Source organism: Pleurodeles waltl, chromosome 4_2, assembly GCF_031143425.1.
Source record: "Pleurodeles waltl isolate 20211129_DDA chromosome 4_2, aPleWal1.hap1.20221129, whole genome shotgun sequence".
In the NCBI taxonomy this organism is placed as follows: Eukaryota; Metazoa; Chordata; class Amphibia; order Caudata; family Salamandridae; genus Pleurodeles; species Pleurodeles waltl.
Genome location: NC_090443.1, coordinates 827,792,327 through 827,807,492, shown reverse-complemented (window position 1 = coordinate 827,807,492; position 15,166 = coordinate 827,792,327). Strand labels below are relative to the sequence as shown.

The 15,166-nt window shown below is 46.0% G+C and overlaps 1 protein-coding gene across 1 annotated transcript in view; it reads left to right on the top strand.

Annotated features, from left to right (window-relative positions):
- Positions 1-15,166, top strand: part of USP1 (ubiquitin specific peptidase 1) — a 72,844-nt gene that overhangs the window by 31,888 nt on the left and 25,790 nt on the right. The gene's annotated exons all lie outside the window — the stretch shown is intronic.

Genomic DNA, 15,166 nt, shown 5'->3' with positions numbered 1-15,166 from the left:
GATCCCAAATAAAAAAGCACTGTCCTTTATCAATTTTCAGGGTTTTGAATTAATTTTTCTTCTCCTGGGTCAGTCTGGTGTCAAGCTCTTATACCCCTCTTTTTTTTAGGGGGAAGGCGTTTAGACCCAAGTTCTTGTGTATTCCCACTGATGTCTTTCTCTTGGCAGTTTTTCCTGGAGAAACGTTTTTTTTTTTTTTTTTTTTTTTTTTTTTTTTTTTTATAAACCTACTGAAAGAAAGATTCTGAGAGAAAAGTAGCTATGCTGCTGCCTGTGACCATTTCAAGCAGTCTCCAGGAGGAGCTATGGCCCTGCTTAAGCCCATCTGACCCTTCTTCTGATACCTCTGGTCTATCTGAGGCATCTTCCTGATGTTCGTGGAGCACCCTCAACGTCCTAAACAGGTCCTCAATTGTGACAAATTAAGTCCATTAGTCTTGTAGATAAAATGCAGGTCCTTTTATTAGAACATCCCATCCACCATCAAGCAGGTACAACAGCTCCCTTCCCTCTGATCTTCACCTCCCCTTCAACATTCCACATTCCACTCTTATGTCATGGATGACCTCAGCCCAAGGCAAGGCTAGTGAGCATTCCAATCAGGCTGATCTCATCCAATACATAATACCACACATCTTCCCTCTTAACATTGAACAAACACAATAATAAACAAACAAAAGAAACTAAAAAGAAAGACAAATTACTTCCCCTTAAATTTGACTACTCTATTAAGATTCCACATTCTGCCATCTCTAATTTTAACAGTATTTCTAAACAATTTGATAACCTCAAACGGTCCCAAAAATTTACTTCCACCTTTATACAAGGTTGGTTTTCTTACCATAACTTGATCCCCAACCTTTACATGAACAAGATGTGCACCTTTCTTATCATCAAAGTACTCCTTCCTTTTCTGCACACAGACTTTCTCAAAATCATTCTCTTCACCAACAACGCTCCTACACCCTGCAACATTCTTACTCCAGCACACCCACGGAGGAGAGAGAGAGGTATTGGCTTTCCGACCTCTGAAAAGATCAAATGGGACCTTGCCCGTAGTGGAATGAGGTGTGACTGTACACATGAAGAAATCTTTTCAGACCCTCTTTCCAGTCTCTATTGGATGCAACCTCCAATTGAATACACTCCTTCACACATCTGTTGAACCTCTCTACTGTACCATTCCCTTCTGGATGATATGGAGAACACTTTCTATGCTTGATCCCATTTTTTTGGAGAAATTCTTCCATTTCTTTTGATACAAACTGCGGTCCATTGTTCGTCACTATAGCTTCAGGAATACCTTTACGACCAAAAACATCTTTGAAGAAGTCAATAATTCTTCTGGACTCAGTGGACCCATGTATACCAATTTCAGCCCACCTTGAGAATTGATCAATTAAAACTATTAGATAATTAGAACAACCTCTTCCACCAATAGGTCCTACAATGTCCACCGCTACTACTTCCAAAGGTTTTCGTGGCATGTCCCTTACACACATAGGAGGCACCCTAGTCTTGTAAATTTTATCACTGCAACAACAGTCTGTGCACTCTCTCACAAACCTTTCTACCATCAAGTCCATTCCTGGCCACCAATAGTCTAAACCAATCCTTGCCTTCGTTCTGCTCATACCTTGGTGTCCCTCATGTCCTAACTCAATAATTCTGTCCCTCAAAACTGTAGGAACAACTAATCTTAGTCCCCGTAACAGGACACCATCCTCCATTGACAATTCATCCTTCACTCTCCAGAAACTCACAAGATCCTTGTCTTGTTTAACCTCATTCCTCCAACCACCTCTGATCTGTTCACACACTCGTTGCAAGATCCTATCCTCAGCTACAACTCTTACCCACTCATCTTGTTTTATCACACTCCCAGTGACCACACACACAGAAACGTTTTGCTGCAACTCCTTCTCAGGTAACACTTCTACCTCCGAACTCAGTCTGGAAAGGCAATCCGCAACTTTATTATATGAACCAGGGACATAGTGCACTGTATAATTATAATCCTGAAGGCTGACCACCTATCTACTGATTCTACCAGAGATCAAGTCTAGACCTTTTTTCATAAACACCTCCACCAGAGGTTTATGATCATTGAGTATTTCAAACTCCTCACCCCACACAAAATTCCTCAAATTATTAATCGCCCAAAACACACATAATGCCTCCTTTTCTATTGTGGAGTAGTTGACCTCTGCTCCTCTTAATGTCCTGGAACAAAATACTATGGGTTTAGGAATTCCATCATCCATATTCTGTAACAACACTGCCCACAGTCCAGTTTCACAAGCATCAGTCATGATCACACATTTTCTGTTAGGATCAAACTACTTCAACGACCCAATTGAAGAAAATTCTTCTTTGATCTTATCAAACTCTCTCTGACATTCCTCGTCCCAGACAAACTCAGCATTTTTCTTAACAAGTTTTCCGCATGCAGAGTGTCTTAGATGCCAAATTTAGCATGAAACTTTAACATTCCAAAAAATGATAACAATTCTTCCTTTTTTTCTGGTGCACGTAGGTTCAAGATGTTCTTCACTAATTCCGCCTTGGGAAAATAGTCCATCCGCCGTAATCTTATGCCCAAGATATTCAACTTCTGTTTTCCCAAACGAACACTTCTTTGGCTTGAGGGGTCAGACCATGGTCTCAGAGTATACTTAGAACTCTTTTAACTCTGGAATTATGTTCATCTTCATTCCTCCCATGTATCAAGATGTCGTCCTGATAACACTTCACACCAGGTTCCGAACCAAACAGATTGTACATGAGTCGTTGGAACACAGCAGCCGCTGAGACTAGGCCAAATGGCATTCTTATGAACCTGAACGTTCCAAATGGAGTGATGAAGGTGGTATAATCGCGTGAATCTGGGTGTGAGGAAAACAGCACTTCTCATGCATTGTCTAGGTTGTGAAGGTCAAGAGATATTTGAAAATCTGCTGGATCGTGGTGAAGAAGCTACAGATCTCAATGAATTTGAAATATGTTTAAAGAAACTTGATCTGCATTTTCTACCCAAGATAAGTACTATTTTAGAGCGTTTTCATTTTGGCATGAGAGAGCAGAGACCTGGAGAAAGTATTGAAGAGTATGTTACTGCACTCAGGAAACTTGCATCAACATGTAAGTTTGGGAGCACGATTGAGGAGAGGATTCCAGATCAATTCATGTTGAAGTGTACAAGTGATAAGATCAGACGAGTTGTGGAGCAAAGATGATCCAACACTACAAGAGGTGATTGTTCTAGCTAGAGGTGTGGAGCATACCATGGCATGTGTTGAGGAGCTAGAAAAAGAAAAGAAAGTAGAAAAGGTTGATGTGAGTAAAATTACCACAAAAAGAGAACCAACTGTTTCCAAGAATTACAGCTTTGAAAATGAGGAGGGCAAAGGAGATCTCGCTATTGTAGCACGGTACAAAGATGCTAGATGTTTCCGTTGTGGGAACACAAGACATTATGCATCCTACAAAAAGTGCCCAGCAGTGAACTCAACGTGAGGTTGTGCAGCAAAAAAGGCCGTTTTGCTAAATGTTGCAAATTATCTAAGAATCAGGCTTCAGTGAAGATGGTTGAAGACCGCATTTTGACAGTCTCCATGGGCACTGAGAAGAGAAAACATCCTAAGGACATTGTGACCATTTTCGAGTGTCAAATGAAATGTTATTTGACTCTGGGGCCTGGTTGACATTGATATCGGACAAAATCTTTGATGAACAGCTTAGACATAAAGTTGAGTTAAAGGATCCAGATATTGTTCCAGGTGGCTATGGTGGTCAGACCATTGATCTCCGAGGTTATTTTGAGACTGAAATTACCTTTCAGACGAACACCATTGTTGGAAAAGTTTATGTTCCTGTGAAAGGTGATGGTGTTTTAAGCTGGCCTCATCAGAGAGAGTTGAGAGTCATACTGGATCCAAATTCTACTTCACCAGTCATGCTTAAGGAGGACTATGTTAATTCCTTGCATCACATATATAAGTTAGAAGTACAGAGGAAAATGCTTTTGCCTGGATTGGTTGAAGAGTTCAAAGAAGTTTTTAGTGGGAAGTTCGGTTGTCTGAAGAAATATTCTCATCAAATAAAATTGAAAAAAGGCTCTATCCCAGTGGCATCCAAGGTGTTTCATTTCCTTAAAAAATGATGTGGAGAAAGAAATTAAGAGACTCTGTGATGAAGGTATCATTGAACCGGTCAAATCAGCTGAATGGATTTCACCAATTGTAGTAGCAAGGAAGCCCTCAGGAGATTTGAGACTATGCATAGATTTGAGGAACCTCAACAAATGTGTAGTCAGTGATCAATTTCCCTTACCAAACATCACAGAGATGGTCACGATGCTTTCGGGTTCTAGATATTTTAGTAAAATTGATTTAACTTCCGCGTATCATCAAATCAAATTGCACCCAGATTAACGCGATTATACCACATCAATGTCATGCTAGGATCCTCAGTTTAATGGAGGAGGCCTTCTATGTTACAATGAGGAATCCTTTATCATGGTGAGGTCTTTGATGTCATGGATGCTCCGACTTATACATGTCCTTGACATCATTGGTTGCCATAAAAAGGTCTAGCAATTTTGATGAGTAGCATCCATGCAACAAACGCTGACCACCCCATGAGTGACTTGTTGAGTTTTGTTTGGGGGAGAAATTCTAACATTATGAATCACTTTCTGTCATGCATACTGTTCCTTTCAGTGCTTTTGACAACATGCATAGGGCAGTTCACATGGCAGCAGTAAAACATACCTATATGCTTGTAGATTTAATTCTGTTTTTGTTTGAGGAACAGAACATAGGCTTTAGTTTTGTTATGGGTGATTCGTATCCCGCAGTGGAGGGTGGTGCAACTTGTTATTGTTTTTCCCCAGTTGTCATGTGCTACTGTTGGATGTTCAGTCCATTAGATTGCCTCTTGTACCTTCTGGTATCGAATGTTCAAAGACTTGAATAATACTATAAAGTGTCATGCATTTATCCAGAAGAAACAAACTTCTGCAGTAGAAAGCAAGACTGATTTCTGTCTATTCTGACAGGACCACAAAACAAAATAAAATGATGTAAGGAGTGCTGAAACTTTCAAACGCTCACCCCCAGTCACAGATCTGGGTTTAATCCATCGTTATTTTTATCGCCACGTCACCCTAGTTTGGACCCAGCCAAACGCAAATCAGTCTTGACCCTGTTCCCGGTTTCAGGGTATCACCCTTCATCAGCCAGGCTAGCTTGAATCCAGTGGCGCAGCGGGCAAGAGACCCATTTGCCCCTTGTGGAAGTCTCTGCTGCATTAGTGAGTTCTTCACCTAGTAACTCTAGCTTGTACAGTTTTGGTGATGATTCCAGTGACTGATCATATAGATCAAATAACTATAGGTAAAAAAAAAAAAAAAGTTTTCATAGTAGATACAATCCAGAAGGTCAATTATCTGTTTTCATATATATATATATTTTTTTCCTTTAATCTCTTGCAGTGTCTTTTAAGAATTGTAGACCAGGATTTATCGGGTCAACCAATTTAGAAGACCGTTTTGTCTGCAATGCAAGAGCAGCCAGTATTGCTGGTAGTATCATTCTTTTATCAACCATAGTGTTGAATATTTTAGTTAATGGCTAGTTTGTGCCCTTTGAACCTAAGGACATTGCTTTTTTTTATCAGCTTCTAGAAGCTCGTTTCACAGTTCAGTGTGACTCAGTCTTTAGTAACTGTCCCCAACTCACCATGAGATTTCCTCTGATTTGTGTCAGCACACCATTTTCTCTTTTTACACGTTGGTAGCTTTGCATGGTAACATACACATAACTGTGTGAGTTCTAAGTATGGCTGGAGTTGAAGATTTTAACTTCAAAGTCAGGTTTGGGGCCAATAGTATTTCTTGGACATAAATGTGCAGTGACTTTGAGTTTCTTTTTTTGGAGGTGAATGGTCACCACTATTGTAGGGAGTTCTGAAGATTGTTCAGTGCCAGAGTATGTGGCACAATGTAGCACAGTTCTTTGGCAGGGAGACATGACTTCTTTCAGGGTTGATCCCCAGTGGGAAGATGGTCTGCATATGAGTGGTATGTGTCCTTTTGGCCCAGGAATTTTTCTCAGTGTCTAGTCGAGGAAACCTTGCTGTTATCTTTGTTCTGGGTGTAGGTTTCTGCGTGACAACTGGAGATAATTCCTTCCTTGAGTCAGAGCCTTCTTGCGGGAAGTTGGCTCTGTATATACTATCTCAAAGTAAGAGATAGTGTGCACAGAGTCCAAGGGTTCCCCTTAGAGGTTGATAGTGGCAAAATAAGATAATTTTAATGCTTTATTTTGTGGTAGTGTGGTCGAGCAGTTGGCTTATCAGAGGGTAGTGTTAAGCATTTGTTGTACACACACAGGCAATAAATGAGGAACACACTCAAAGACTTAACTCCATGCCGATAATCTTTACATAGAAAAATATATTTTCTTAATTTATTTTAGAACCACAAGATTCAAGATTTGAAGTATATACAAAAAATGCGAGGTACCCCACATAGGTAAGTAAGGAACTTTGAATTAAAGCAGTAGTACACACAGTATATGTTAAAATGGCTATAAGCTACTTTAAACGTGGACACAGTGCAAAAATCAACAGTTCCTGGGGGAGGTAAGTTTGGTTAGTTTTTGCAGGTAAGTAAAGCGCTTACACAGTCAGCCTCCTGGGCATAGGCAGCCCACCGTTGGGGGTTCAAGACAACCCCAAAGTCACCACACCAGCAACAGAGGGCCTGTCAGGTGCAGAGGTCAAAGGAGGGCCCAAAACACATAGGCGCCTATGGAGAACAGGAGTGCTCCGGTTCCGGTCTGCTGGCAGGTAAGTGGGTGAGGGGGGGGTGCTGGGCTAGGAAGAGTGCCGCCTGCTGGTCACTCCTGCACTGGAGGTTGGTTCCTTTCGGTCTTTGGGGCTACGGGTGCAGTGCTTGGTCGAGGTGTCGGTTTCTTTGTTACCAGGCAGTCAAGGTCAGGGGGAGCCTCTGGATCCTCTCTGCAGGTGTCGCTGTGGGGGAGCAGGAGGGTTGACCCAGGTTACTCACATCGTCACAGTCACCTGGGAGTCCTCTCTGCAGTGTTTGTTCTCTGGAGCTCGAGACGGGGGCTTCGGGTGCAGGGTGTGAAGTCTCATGCTTCCAGCGGGAAGGGAGAGTTCTTTGAAAGTTGTTTCTTTGTTGCAAAAATGTTGCTGTTGGTGAACAGTGCGGCTGTTCTCTGGAGTTTCTTGGTCCTTCGGTTTCAGGGCAGTCTCTGAGTCCTCATAGGTCACTGGTCCCTGTCGGATGCGTTGCTGTGCAGGTTTTTTGAGTCTGGAGACAGGCCGGTAGGGCTGGGGCCAAGTCAGATGTCATCTCCAACCGTTCTGCAGGGCTTTCAGGTCAGCAGTTCTTCTTGTTGCAGGAATCTGATTTCCTGGGCTCGGGGTCACCCATAAATTCTAAATTTAGGGGTGTATTTAGGTCAGGTCATTTAGGTCAGGAGGGCAGTAGCGAATGGCTACTGTCCTGTAGGGTGGCTACACCCTCTTTGTGCCTCCTCCCCGAGGGGAGGGGGGCACATCCCTAATCCTATTGGGGGAATCCTCCAAACTCAAGATGGAGGATTTCTAAAGGCAGAGGTCATCTCAGCTCAGGACACCTTAGGTGCTGTTCTGACTGGTGGGTGACTCCTCCATGTTTTTCTCATTATCCTCTCCTGCCTTGCCGCCAAAAGTGGGGGCAGTGGCCGGAGGGGCTGGCATCTCCACTAGCTGGGATGCCGTTGGGTGCTGTATCAAAAGGCATGAGCCTTTGAGGCTCACCACCAGGTGTTAGTTCCTGCAGGGGGAGGGGAGAAGCACCTCCACCCAGTACAGGCTTTGTTCCTGGCCACAGAGTGACAAAGGCACTCTCCCCATGTGGCCAGAAACTTGTCTGGTTGTGGTAGGCTGGCAGAAATTGGTCAGCCTAGCACTAGGAGTCGGACTGGTATTCAGGGGGCATCTCTAAGATGCCCTTTGGGTGCATTTTACAATAAATTGCACACTGGCATCAGTGTGCATTTATTGTGCTGAGAAGTTTGATACCAATTCAGTGTAGCCATTATGGAACTGTGGAGTTCAAGTTTGACAAACTCCCAGACCATATACTCTGACTACCCTGCACTTACAATGTCTAAGGTTTTGCTTAGACACTGTAGGGGCATAATGCTCATGCACATATACCCTCATCTGTGGTATAGTGCACCCTGCCTTAAGGCTGTAAGCCCTGCTAGAGGGGTGACTTACCTATGCCACAGGCAGTGTGAGGTTGGCATGGCACTCTGAGGGCAGTGCCATATCGACTTAGTCATTTTCTCCCCACCAGCACACACAAGCTGTGAGGCAGTGTGCATGTGCTGAGTGAGGGGTCCCCGGAGTGGCATAAGACATGCTGCAGCCCTTAGAGACCTTTCCTGGCATCAGGGCCCTCTGTACCCGGGGTACCATTTACAAGGGACTTACCTATGTGCCAGGGCTATGCCAATTGTGGGAACAAAGGTACAGTTTAGGAAAAGAACACTGGCGCTGGGACCTGGTTAGCAGGGTCCCAGCACACTTTCAATCATAACGGGTATCAAGTCGGGGGGGGTAGCCATGCCAAGGAAGGCATTTCCTTACACTTCTGATGAGACAGATTTTACTGTGTGCCTCAAAGGCCTCTGCCCTACTAGAAGGCACCCCTCTTTTTTTCTCTCCTCCCTTACCCCACCCGATTGTCACAAGTCAAAACTCTCTGCCACCACACCTGTGCTGAATTTCTGTAACAATCCCACCTTCTGTCCAAACATTCAATTGACTTTTTTGCAATGGAGGCAGACGCACGCCAAGTAGTAGGTTTAGCCGTGGTGCTTGGGGAAAACCCAGGTTACAGATGGAAACCTGTTTTTGCAAAGGTGGCAAAATTTAACCAGTACATTTCCCAAACCCTCCCTGCATAAGTCTTTATTCATAGACCCTGTTCTCCAAAACTTTAGATCACTTTCTTTGTAGGTGCTCACAGGTTAGTTCAGTGTGTTGCTTGAAGTTATCCCTGTTTCTCTTGCATCAATGTTGAATTGCATAAACAATTGAGCAGTTAAAATATGTATGAGACTGATGGCTGACTGAAACAATCTATTGTGGTCTGTGTCATGGAGCATGTGGATTTCAGGGAAGGTACCACAAGTCACCTCAAAACGAACCTCTTTCTACGAAGAAAAATATTTTAACGTCGGAGCTTAATATTAGATGACGGCAGTGTCCACTGCATGGGAATCTATTGCACTACATGCTACAAACTGGTAAGTGATGGTTCTAACTGTGCACGGCTTCGTACCTGTTTGGGTGTACATGTATTTGAGATCTTTGGAGCTGCATACATAAAGGTTGATATTTTATTTATATTTCTTTATGTAGATCTACAAAAGATGCATGGTTACGTTTTCTGTTCGGACATGTGCTCAGTCAGATATTCATTTGGATGGATTAATAATTTGCAGAATCGTGTTAAAATATGAGGTTTCTGATGGATACAACTACCTGTGGATTCCTCACCTTATGAATTCGTCCTTGCGCCAGCATCCGACGGAAAGTCTTCTTCCTAGCTGTCCACGTCGACGAGGACGTCATAATGGCACGGCTCCATGTGACTCCGTCTGACGTCAACGTGGCAATAAGAGGTCCTCGTTGGCGTACTGACGTCAGTTTTCCTTTTTTCCGTGCCTTCGACGCCAACTGTTTTTCTTCCTGGCTCGTTGATTACTGTTGCGTTTTTTGCCTCCAAAGAAGTCCGGTTTCAAGCCATGTAGAGAATGTGGGGGTCGGATGTCAGTGACCGATCCACATTCGGATTGTATTTGGTGCCTTAGTTCTGAGCATGATGTTGAAAGGATGCTCCTCGTGCCAAAGTATGAACCCTAGGGCTCTAAAAGAGCATGAGGCGAAGCTTTTTCTGGCGAAAGCGAAGAAGGGCCATAAGAGGGATTCCTCCCATGCTTCACCAAAGAAGCATAAGAAGCGGCGTTATCATGATTCACCTTGCCGTCATGACTCTCGGCGCTGGTCGGAGCGGAGCCGATCAAGGTCGAGGTCTCGGTCTTCTCGACGCCAGAAGACATGGGAGATGAGCCCTACTGTGACGCCTCAGCCCAGGAGTCCGGAGTTATCGCCGGCGCCGTCTGTCTTTGAGGTTGCTCATCATAGACCTCAATTTTCGCTGGCGTCGAGGGAGCCTGATGTACAGCAGTCATCTACTCGCCAATATCCTACTTTCCCGGCTCCAGGGGCGGATCCGGCTGCATTTTTTTATGCAATGTATGCCGTTTTTCAGTCCATGGCCCCTGCTGGTGCACCCGGGGGTCCCACAGGGCCATTGGCATTTGATTTGGGCTCTCATGCCGTATAAGGCGGCTCCATTCATGCCCTTTTGTCCGGCGGAGAGTGTCGGATCGGCGCCGAGGGTATCTCCTTGTGGGAGTTCACCACCTGTGACGGTGGCTCCACCATCGCGTCAGCCGACGCCATCGCCGCGCCATTCGACGTCGATGATGTCTCCTTCCAGACCGGCTCCATCGCCTTCCTGCCAACCGACTCCACGGAGGTCATCGTTTGACTCCGTGCCGGCGCCGGGTGAGGCTAGGAGTCACCCATCTCTTACTGGGCCTTTCTGAGATTCGACGTCTTCGGCGTCGATGGATTCATTATCGACGCCGGCTTTGGAGACACCTCTTCGGTCTCGTAGGAAGGCTTTACGACTTTTGGAGGAGGAAGACTACAGACAGCTGGAGGAAGGTGAGATTGAGCCTTTGGATGAATTCCAGGGTCTGGCCACTGCAAGCGGGCTGGATACTTCCCCGGAGTGGGACATTGCGTCTCTGGGGGAGTTTACAGAAGAGGCCGCATCCTTCCATACGGTGGTCAGGAAGGCAGCAGAGTTTCTGGACTTGCCCTTGTCTGTGGCGGAGGTGAAAACTAACCTGCTCACGGAGGTGTTGTATCCTTCTGCATCCAGTGCTGATCCTTTGCTGCCCTTCAAAGAGGCTTTAACTGAGCCTATTTTGGATTTGTGGAGGAAGCCAGTTACGACTCCTGCAATGAACAGGGCAGTGGCGAGGAGGCGCACCAGGAGATCCGGTTTTCCTGTCACGTCATCCGACTCCTGAAAGTTTAGTAGTCCAGGCGTCTTGCTCCGCGAAGTCTGCTCCTGGAGCATTCCCTGGAGTCCCAACTGATAGGGAGTCCAAGAGAAATGGAGCAGTCTTCGAAGATCTTTTCATCCTGTAGTATGGCGCTCAAGGCTACTAATTCTACCTGTGTGCTGGGCAGGTATGTCCACGCCCTTATGGACTCCGCTAAAGAGATGGCCACGGATCTGCCACTGGAGGTACAAAGGTCCTTTGGGTCTCTTTTTACGGATGCGCAGGCGGCTGCACAACAAATTATACAGTCTGGCCTGGACAGGTCTGATTCGGTAGCCAGGGCCATGGGAACATCTGTGGCTACTAGGAGGCATGTCTGGTTAAGGTCCTCTGGATTTTCATCGGACGTTCAATCCACCTTATTAGATCTGCCATTCGAAGGGGAAAAGCTGTTTGGAGAGAAGACCGATTCTGCCCTTGAAAGGTTTAAGGACAGTCGGGCAACAGCTAAGTCTTTGGGCTTACAGACTGCTACGGCTGCATCTTATAGACCTTTTTGCAGGTTTAGGGGGTTTACATGTGGCTCTGCCTTTCGGAGGTCCCAATACTTGGCCCAGCAACCTGCCAGAAGCAGCCCTAGTTTTCCCCACTTTATCGTCCATACTTCTCCTGTAGGGGGAAGGTTGAGTCTTTTTCTCCAAAAGTGGGAGTCGATTACAACGGACTCGTGGGTGTTAAGAATTGTGGAAAAAGGTTATGCTCTCCCCTTTCAGGAGTCCCCTCCTCCCTTTCCCCACCCGTCCCTCATTTTGTTCAGAAGACCATCTTCTGTTGTTGTAACAGGAGGTTATGACCATGTTGTCAAAGGGTGCAATAGAGTTGGTGCCGTTGCAGGAAAGGGGTCAGGGGTGTTCAAAATATTTCCTGATTCCCAAAGCGGACGGTCGTCTAAGACCGATCCTAGACTTGAAGATTTTGAATTTGTTCCTCAAACTGGAGTAATTCTAAATGCTGACCCTAGCGCAGGTACTATTGGCGTTGAACGAAGGAGACTGGATGGTGTCTGTCGACTTGCAGGATGCGTACTTTCATATTCCAATGATCGAGTCGCACAGGAAGTATCTCCAGTTTGTGGTCGGGACGCAACACTACCAGTTTGCGGTCCTTCCGTTTGGACTTACTTCAGCACCTCGGTTTTTTTTTTATGAAGGTGATGGCATTTGTTGCAGCACATCTCAGAAGGAGGGAAGTAGCGGTTTTTCCCTACCTGGACGATTGGTTGATCAAAGCCAAGACTCCAGAGCTTGTGTTGTCTCATCTGCGAATGACAACCCAGTTGTTGTTGTTCGATCTGGGTTTTTCAGTAAATGTACCCAAATCTCACCTGGAACCCTCTCACTGCCTCCTGTTCATAGGGGCAGTACTGGACACAACATTGTTTCGGGCCTACCCCCACCTCAGCGGGGTCGGGACATTCAGGCGCTGATTCCAATGTTTCAAATTGGAACGGCAGTTCCAGTCCTCAAGGTCTTACGCCTGCTAGGTCTGTTTGCTTCTTGCATTCTGTTGGTCACTCACGCTCGATGGCATATGAGGGCTCTTCAGTGGTGCCTCCGCAGGCAGTGGTTCCAGTACAAAGGAGATCTCGGGGATTCGATAAAGATCTCCAGGGACGCTGTAGCTGATCTTCACTGGTGGACAGTGGACGGCAACCTTTCCCAAGGAAAACCGTTTTCACTACCACCTCCTGTGGCCACAGTAATATCGGATGCTTCCACTCTAGGGTGGGGAGCTCATCTGCGGGACCTGGAGATCAAGGGTCATTGGTCTGCAGCAGAACAGATGTCCAACTCTGTTGGAGTTGCGGACGATACGTTTGGCGGTCAAGGCCTTCCTTCCTCCCTTCCCTTCCCTTCGCGGTCGGTCGGTTCAGGTCCTGACAGACAACACTACCGCGATGTGGTGTATATAAACAAGCAGGGAGGAATAGGGTCGTACCTTCTCTGCAGAGAGGCTCTGCGACTCTGATCCTGGGTTCAGGACCATCAGATTTGCTTAATAGCAAATCATTTGGCCTGAGCACTAAATGTACGTGCGGACGGTCTCAGTCGTCTCTTCTCTGTAGATCACGAGTGGCGTCTCCATCCAGACCTGGTCCTCTACATATTCGGGATGTGGGGTACGCCTCAGGTGGATCTATTCGCCACTCGGGAGAACGCGCACTGTCCGTTGTTCTGCAGCCTCCAGTATCCGTTGCAAGGAGCGCTGGGGGATGCGTTTCAGATGTCCTGGAGCGGCCAGTTGCTTTACGCGTTTCTCCCCCATACCCTTGATTCCTCGGGTTCTGCGGAAGGTTCGTTAAGACCGGGCCCAAGTCATTTTGGTGGCACCGGACTGGCAGAGAAGGGTATGGTATACAGACCTGCTTCAACTCTCTGTGCCCTCCACGCCGTCTCCCTCGCAGGGCAGACCTCCTCACAGTCGCAGGGGCAGGTTCTACACCCCCACCTCCAGAGCCTGCACCTTCATGCCTGGAGATTGAACGGGGCAACCTGAGTTCCTTTTCTCTCCCACCGGATGTAGTGGATGTTATTCTATCGTCCAGGCGACACTCCACTAAATCCATTTATGCCGGTAGGTGGGCAAAATTTGTGGTTTGGTGTGGAGAGAATCAAAAAGATCTCTTAAAGGCCCACCTTTCAGATGTTCTTTTGTTTGCTCTTGATTTAGCAAAGAAAGGCTGTACGGTAGCTACGGTTAAAGGTTATTTGGCGGCTCTGTCAGCTTTTCTTTGCCTTCCGGACCAGCCTTCTTTATTTAAATCTCCGATTTGTAAATAGGTTTATTAAGGGTTTAGTTAATAAGTTTCCTCCCACGCCCTTTCACATGCCTCAGTGGGACCTGAATCTGGTACTGACATTTCTGATGGGTTCACCTTTCGAGCCTATGCATTCATGCCCGTTGAGATACTTAGTCCTTTAGACTGTTTTCTTGATTGCGATTACTTCTGCTAGGAGGGTTGGGGAACTTCAAGCCCTTTCTGTTAAACCTCCATTTACCATGTTTTTCCCTGATAAAGTGGAGTTGAAAACCAGGGCAGCTTTTCTGCAAAAAGTTGTCACTCCTTTTCATATGGGTCCGGCTATTACCCTTCCCTCGTTCTACCCGCCTCCCCACCCCTCTAAGGATGAAGAGAGGCTTAATCCTTAGACCCTAAGGGGGCTCTGAGTTTCTACCTGGAGAGAACAAAAGACTTTCATCTGGATGATCAGCTGTTCGTAGGGTATGTTGGACAGCGGAAGGGCAGAGCGGTCCAGAAACTAACAATCCCCAGGTGGGGTCATCCTGTGTATAAAAGTTTGTTACTCTCTGGCGAAGAAAGTTCTCCCTGAAGGTATCAGGGCCCATTCTACTAGGGCTAAGTCCGCTTCTTCGGCCCTAGCGAGAGGAGTTCCATTAGTGGACATTTGTAAAGCGGCAACTTGGGCGTCCCTCCATACCTTTGTAAAACATGGTCATTTTGCTCGCTCGGTATTAGAAGATTTCTTGGTGTAATCAGGCGGGCACCCACCACCGAGTGCGGTGCGGCTTTGGGACTCTATTCATAAGGTGAGGAATCACTAGCTACCTGTGGATTCCTCACAGTTCCTCCCGCCTCCCCGTTGCCTGCCTGATTTCACGGTTATCTTGTAAATGGTTGATTTTTGTGTGTGTGTGTGTGTGTGTATATATATATATATATATATATATATATATATGTGTGTGTGTGTAAATATATGCGTTTAATGGGCAATGTTCTTGTGTATATGTATTTTTCTTTACGGTTTTTGATGGGTCAGTTCTCACCTGTTTGCGTCAATGGCACGTAAAAAATGAGGTGAAACTGACGTACGCCGACGAGGACCTCTTATTGGCACGTTGACGTCCGGAGTCACGTGGAGCCATGCCATTATGACGTCCTCGTCAACGTGGACAGCTAGGAAGAAGACTTTCCGTCGGAT